The following is a 7,061-nucleotide window of genomic DNA, read 5'->3' as shown; positions in this document are numbered from 1 at the left end:
TCTTTATCTGTTTCTCTTTATCTTAGAAAATAAAATCTACAGCTGAGATTTTCCCTCTTCTCTAAGAGAGAGTTTTTATTCGTGACCTCTGTCATGAAACAACATGGAGACACGCTGGGCTTCTTCACGCTGGGGGAGGCGGTCTCTACGGTCCCATCGGCCAATCAGGACGTGCTCACCTCTCGTTGTGTTTCTATCATGTAGCTCAGAGTCATTTTACTGGAGTCTGATTTAAACATGAATCATAAGTGTCTTCTAGTGTATAAATGTAAGAGAACGAGGGAAATGTTCCTCTCACACTGAGAACAGCAGCTTCATCGTGTCGGCCACAGTTCAAGGGACGTTTCATTAGTTTGTTTCCTTAGAGTCACATGAGAAGATTTATTTCCTGCTGGTTTTATCTGTGGACAGTAATTAGCCTAGCTTAGCACAAAGACTGTTCAGTTATGATTTTCTTTATCATGTGTTGTTTTATCACCCAGCTTCTCTTTTTATATGTTAAAGACATGAAAGAACTTTTCTTCTCTTGATGTAGCTCGACTCTCTGGACACAGATGATTCATATTCTCTTGTTGCTCTGAGTGAAACAAACATCAGAGAGTAAAGTAAGAACGTTGAACCAGCTGATTTTTGGCTTTTAGATTTGTCTCTGTTAGCCTGTTAGCCTCTTTTAGCTCATTTGTTTTATTTCACTGTACAGTTTTAGAGTCTCTGTCATCAACACCTGTAGAAAAGAGTTTCTAAGCTTGAGGACGTTACCTGGCTGTTAGCATCAGTTTGTGGCTGCTGTGGATCGACCGATTATCGGATGCAATAATCAGCAATTACTTGTGACATGTAACCAATCACGCTGAAGGTGTACACAGACGCCGCAGCACAGCTGTTTGTCATGTGTGAGACAACAGACACAATCCTCCACACTGAAGTTACAGAAACAAATACTGGTTATCGGTCTCATTGATAACTAATAATCCACATCAGAATCAGCCCTGAAAAAACATCGGTCCACCTCCATGTGCTGCCATTACATAATCATCACAGAGCTAACCATCTGTTTCTGCTTCCCCATTATCAACAACTCAACCATCAGAATACAGACCAATGTGTGTGTCTTCCATCAGCACTCTGAGCTAACGACAGCAAAGACTTCTGGGTCATCGAGTCCACAGATTTGTTGGGTTCTTATCTTTCAGAGAAACTGATGCTTCGCTCTTCAGATGTAATGGTAGCACAGTACGGAGCTAGCTAGCTAACTAACAACAGACAAAGCTAACGATTTACTGGAGAACATGTGGAGCATTTAGCAGCTAAAGAGCCAGATGTTTTTGTTTTGTTTTTTTTCTCAGGAGATATTGGAGAAAAAAGTAGAGTAAAAGAAAAGTGACTTAGATTCATCAGATGGACACAAACACAACTGTTAATGAGTGAAGAGAAAGTGGTTTAACTGCATCTCCTTTAGGTTGTTTTGATGTTGTTGTGTCCCCTAGTGGCCAAAATGGAAAGTGCAGCTTTAACTGGTTCATCAATTGATTAATTTACTGTCCTTTGATTAAATCATTATTTTAAGCAGTAACTAATATTAATGTTGGTAATAATTGGACACGTATTTAAGTGCCATCGCTCGTCTGTATTGAATCTTCTTTTTCGTAGCAATAACTCGTCAGGATTTCTGTCCCATCAGGAGAGAGGAGAAGAAAACAGAGAAGGTCTAATTCTGTCGCCCCTTCAAATCTCTATTTTTATAATAATCACTAAAGCACTTATGAATAAAAAAAAGGACTCGACATGCAAACAGCAGCACTTTAAAATCGAGCTGTAACTCCTCTCATCGCTAAAGAAACGTCTCTGCTGCTTGAAAACTAACGTCACACTGAATATTCAGGGCTCCAAGAGAAACACAGTCTGCTCACATGTGCATTGCAACGGCTACTAAACTATCCTAGTATATTTAAAAGAAAAGAGAACTGTAAAAATGTATATGTTTAAAATTATAAATATAAATATATATATATATCATTTTGGTCATATTCTACATTAACGCTGTCTATTTTCGTATGACTGTGCACTGTGTGAGCGTCCACCATCTTTTCTCCTCATAGCTGTTTCTGCTTCTTCATGTTATTTTACTGACATGAGGTATATTTCATGTTATTGTTGAAAGTTACATTTTTCTACTGTGTTCTGTGAATAGTGACCTTCATGTTTGTTATGTTCATATTCTGTAATAATGAGTTTCTTCTGAGGCGTAAATCATTCACTTTTCTAAACTGGTGGTTTTTGTCTTTTTTTCTCCATCATGTTTTGTTTTGTCTCTAGTGGATCATTTTCTATGGATGTTGTTGCTCTTCTGATTCTTTCTTGGTTCTTTTTATATTTTACATGTTTCTTTTTAAAAGTTCTCTTCTTTTCAACTTGAGTTCAAATTGTGACCTTTTACACTGTAGAAAAAAAAGAAATTTACAGCCTTTGAATAAAAAACGTTGAAATGATTCAAACATTTGTCTCCAGAAATTGTCTCATTCTTCTGTTTTTAAAGCAAAGTCACTTGTTTTATGTGAGATCTGTTTTATGATTCCAAGATGTTTTTCAAACCATCTATATTATTGGTAACAAACTTTGCAAAGGTGAAAATACTTCAGAAATAACATTTGAATTAAGAGAAGCAGGGTTGTCAGAAGAGGATGAATGAATAAGCCTGGATACTTCAGCACACACCTGAGGTAAGGTAAACAAAGAAGGAAACCAGTGTGCAGGTCAAGAAATTGTTTCCATGTTGCTAAGCAACAGTCCACTACCATTCCAGTTGTGGAAGTATTTGTGTTGGCAAAAACAAATAAATGATGAAATGAACAAACGATCTGGAATTTTTATGCCGTACTATATTATGACAATTGTTGACATTTTTTTAAATGTATTTTTATTTATTTATTACACATTTCCCATTAATCCAGGGTTTCCTAGCGATGGAAATGATCAGAATGTATTCAGGATGAAGAGCAGAGAAAATATGATTGTTTTTAAAGAAGTGGTCTTGTGTCTCACTTTACCCCAGCTTAGGGGCAAACTGAGTCAGACCAGAGAAATCAAGGGGGTAAAGGGAACCAGCTGGGGGTAAACTGAGCCACTTACTTTTTCCACTCTTTTCCACAGCTAGTTTGACAACCACACATTCATTTGTTCTGAACACTTGAAAGTAACTCTGAACAAAATCAAATACAACATAATTCAAAATGTTTTGACAGATAGAACCGGTCTGGGGTCAGAACTCAGGACCCTTAGAGACAGCTAGTCTCTGGGCATCAGAACAGAGGAAGGAATCAGAACCAGCTAGAACAGCCTGGGACTCAGAACACAGGACCAAACCCACCTGGATTAGAACATCAGCATACTGTCAAACTAAAACTAGGCCTGCTCTACAGTCCAGCCCTGAAGCTTACAGGGGAAGATGAAGAATTGCTCTCTCTGTGGTTCCTCCAGGTCTTTTAGGTTGAGGCAGCTTCTTCACCACATCACTTTTAGGAACATGTGCCACATCATTTTCCTTTATAGCAAATGTGGGTCGCTCCCACTCTTTCGTGTTTCCCTGGATTCTTCTGAGAAATTGTGCAAGTATTTCGTCATCCTCGACTTTCTCAACCAGACGCTTCTGTGTTTGGTTGCAAAGTTAACTATGGCAAAGTCACCCACGGACAGATCTGTGTTTCCTGGATCATTTCTCTCATCCTCAGAGCTCTCTTCGTCGGACACATTATCTAGTGGGACAGGGACATCACTCTCCTCACAGCTGCTAACTACCATTTTCTTTTTGGTCTCTTTCTTTTTTGGTTTTCCCTTTTCTTTGCTATTTTGCTTTTTCTCTGCCAGTTTCTTTTGTCTTTCTTTGTAAGCCTTTTTAATTGCCTGCTTCTCAGGATAGGATGGCTGTCTTCACACGCTTTCGTTTGGTTTGTGTTCTGGGGGGACATTTGGGAAGTGGTAGGATTTCATGAGGAGACACATATCCAGGCGAGGCACAATCATGTGGACCAAAAGCAGCAGAGGGTGGTTCATTTGCAGAGGGTGGACCATCCGGATCATCTGCAGGGGCAGGATGCAGCTCAGGGTTTGGCCGGTCTGACACCATGGATGGTGCAATCTGGTAAATGGAGACTGTTTTGCCAGGGTTAGTTCGGCTGTATTGGGTCTTGAATGGGCCAAACACGGTCACGTCAAGAGGCTGCATGCGATGGGATGTGTGGGGTGGGAGGGTGAGCAGAACAATACCATTGCTCTTGGCTATTTCCACTGCCTTAAGTGAGATGTGAGCTTTAAGATTATCCAGGATTAGCAGCATGGGACGGTCAGGGGTGCAGTTAGTGTGGTGGTTCAGGTGAAAGAATTAATTCTGTCACCTGTCCATCACTGCAGCCAGATTGTCAAAGAACTGCCCGACTGTAGTTTTATTGAAGGCTGTAGCCCTTCGCAGGGATGTTGCCTCTGGAGTTCGGACAGAGAGATGGCGACGTACTAGGAATCTGCCAAACCAATCTTCACCTAGAGTAGACAATTCATTATTATAAGAATTAGCTTTGTGGCAAGATCAGTTGGCCTTAGTTAACCTACAGAATCATGTGATCTCTTGCATACCCTAGCCTACCTGCAGACTGCGCCTTTGTCTAATTGGCAGGGACAGGGATATTTTTTTGGATATTCTCTGCGTATTCAAATGCCAGTTGACGGCACTTAACTGGAGGAAGGCCATGGAACTGTTCAGCTAGTTGTTTTAGGGGTTTGGCAAGTTTCCTCCTCCATCTCAACTGTTAATATTCTCTTTGCCTCAGCTACTGCACACCCTGATTTTACTTCCCCTTTCTCTTTTTTCTTTATGAATCGTAGGAGGCTTGACTTGGCTGCACTCTCCATCTCTTTAAGGGGTGTTTTGCCCCAGGTTGTCTTCCTGGTGTATTTCCTTGGCATGATGGCTTTTCTACAATGCTTTTCTACAATGTTTATGACGTTAAAAATAAAGCATATGTAATGTAATATTACATTAAAATATGTTTAAGACTAAACTTAAATTGTGCCTCATGGTGGCATGGCATTTGTCTCACTTTACCCCACCACCACCATTTTAAGAAAAACAACCTCTCTTAGCAATTAAGACTATTCTTAAGCTAGCATCATCACATGGTTTTATATGTTGGTTGTTCATCAACATGTATGACATAAGTTTTTATACCTGAATCAATTTGCTTTGGCACAACAGTTGATTAAGTTGACAGCAAGAAAATTTACTTTTACATGCAAAAAATATATTTTTGTGAAAAAAACATGCTTACCACAGCACAATGAGGTCCTCCCCTTCATGGCCAAGGGGAAATGGGAGGGGCTTGAAAACATAATGGTATTATATAGTATACTATGGCATAAAATGTCAAAAAAACATTACAGTATTTTAAGGCATACACGGTCATAAAAACATCATAGTATGATAAGGAATCAACTCACATAGTATAGTAAGGCATTAAAACACCAAAAAACTTTATAGTTTAATAATGCATGAATTTATTAAAAAACGTCATAGTATAGTATGGCATAAAATGTCAAAAAAACATCAGAGTATTTTAAGGCATAAACGGTCATGAAGACATCATAGTATGATAAGGAATTAACTCACATAGTATAGTAAGCTATAAAAATGCCAAAAACTTCACAGTACAATATGGCAAAAAATATATAAAAAACATCATAGTATTTTAAGGCATAAACGGTCATAAAAGCATCATATTATGATGAGGAATAAAAAGACATAGTATAGTAAGGCATAAAAACAGCAAAAAACTTTATAGTTTAATAATGCATGAATTTATTAAATAACGTCATAGTATAGTATGGCAAAAAATATCAAAAAAACATCATAGTATTTTAAGGCATAAATGGTCATAAAAGCATCATATTATGATGAGGAATAAAACGACATAGTATAGTAAGGCATTAAAACACCAAAAAACTTTATAGTTTAATAATGCATGAATTTATTAAAAAACGACATAGTATAGTATGGCATAAAATGTCAAAAAAACATCAGAGTATTTTAAGGCATAAAAATGCCAAAAAATATCACAGTACAATATGACACAAAAATGTCAAAAAGCGTCATAGTATAGTATGGCAAAAATGGTCAAAAATACATCATAGTATTTTAAGGCATAAACGGTCATAAAAACATCATAGTATGATAAGGAATCAACTCACATAGTATAGTAAGGCATAAAAATGCCACAACACATCACAGTACAATATGGCATTAAAATGTCAAACAAAGTCATAGTATAGTATGGCAAAAAATATAAAAAAAAAATCATAGTATTTTAAGGCATAAACGGTCATGAAAGCATCATATTATGATAAGAATAAAACGACATAGTATAGTAAGGCATTAAAATGCCAAAAAACATCACAGTACAATATGGCATAAAATTGTCAAAAAACGTCATAGTATAGTATGGCAAAAAATGTCAAAAATACATCATAGTATTTTAAGGCATAAATGGTCATAAAAGCATCATAGTATGATAAGGAATCAACTCACATAGTATAGTAAGCTATAAAAATGCCAAAAAACTTCACAGTACAATATGGCATAAAAATGTCAAAAAACGTCATAGTATACTATGGCAAAAAATATCAGAAAAACATCATAGTATTTTTAGGCATAAACGGTCATAAAAACATCATAGTATGTTGAGGAATAAAACAATATAGTATAGTAAGCTATAAAAATGCCAAAAAACTTCACAGTACAATATGGCATAAAAATGTCAAAAAACGTCATAGTATAGTATGGCATAAAATATCAAAAATACATCATAGTATTTTAAGGCATAAACGGTCATAAAAGCATCATATTATGTTGAGGAATAAAACGACATAGTATAGTAAGGCATAAAAATGCCAAAACACATCACAGTACAATATGGCATTAAAATGTCAAAAAACGACATAGTATAGTATGGCAAAAAATGTCAAAAATACATCATAGTATTTTAAGGCATAAATGGTCATAAAAACATCATAGTATG

Source organism: Seriola lalandi, unplaced genomic scaffold, assembly GCF_002814215.2.
Source record: "Seriola lalandi dorsalis isolate HSWRI2012SDOR001 ecotype SW California unplaced genomic scaffold, Sedor1 jcf7180002054241, whole genome shotgun sequence".
Lineage (NCBI taxonomy): Eukaryota > Metazoa > Chordata > Actinopteri > Carangiformes > Carangidae > Seriola > Seriola lalandi.
This window is presented reverse-complemented; position numbering follows the sequence as displayed.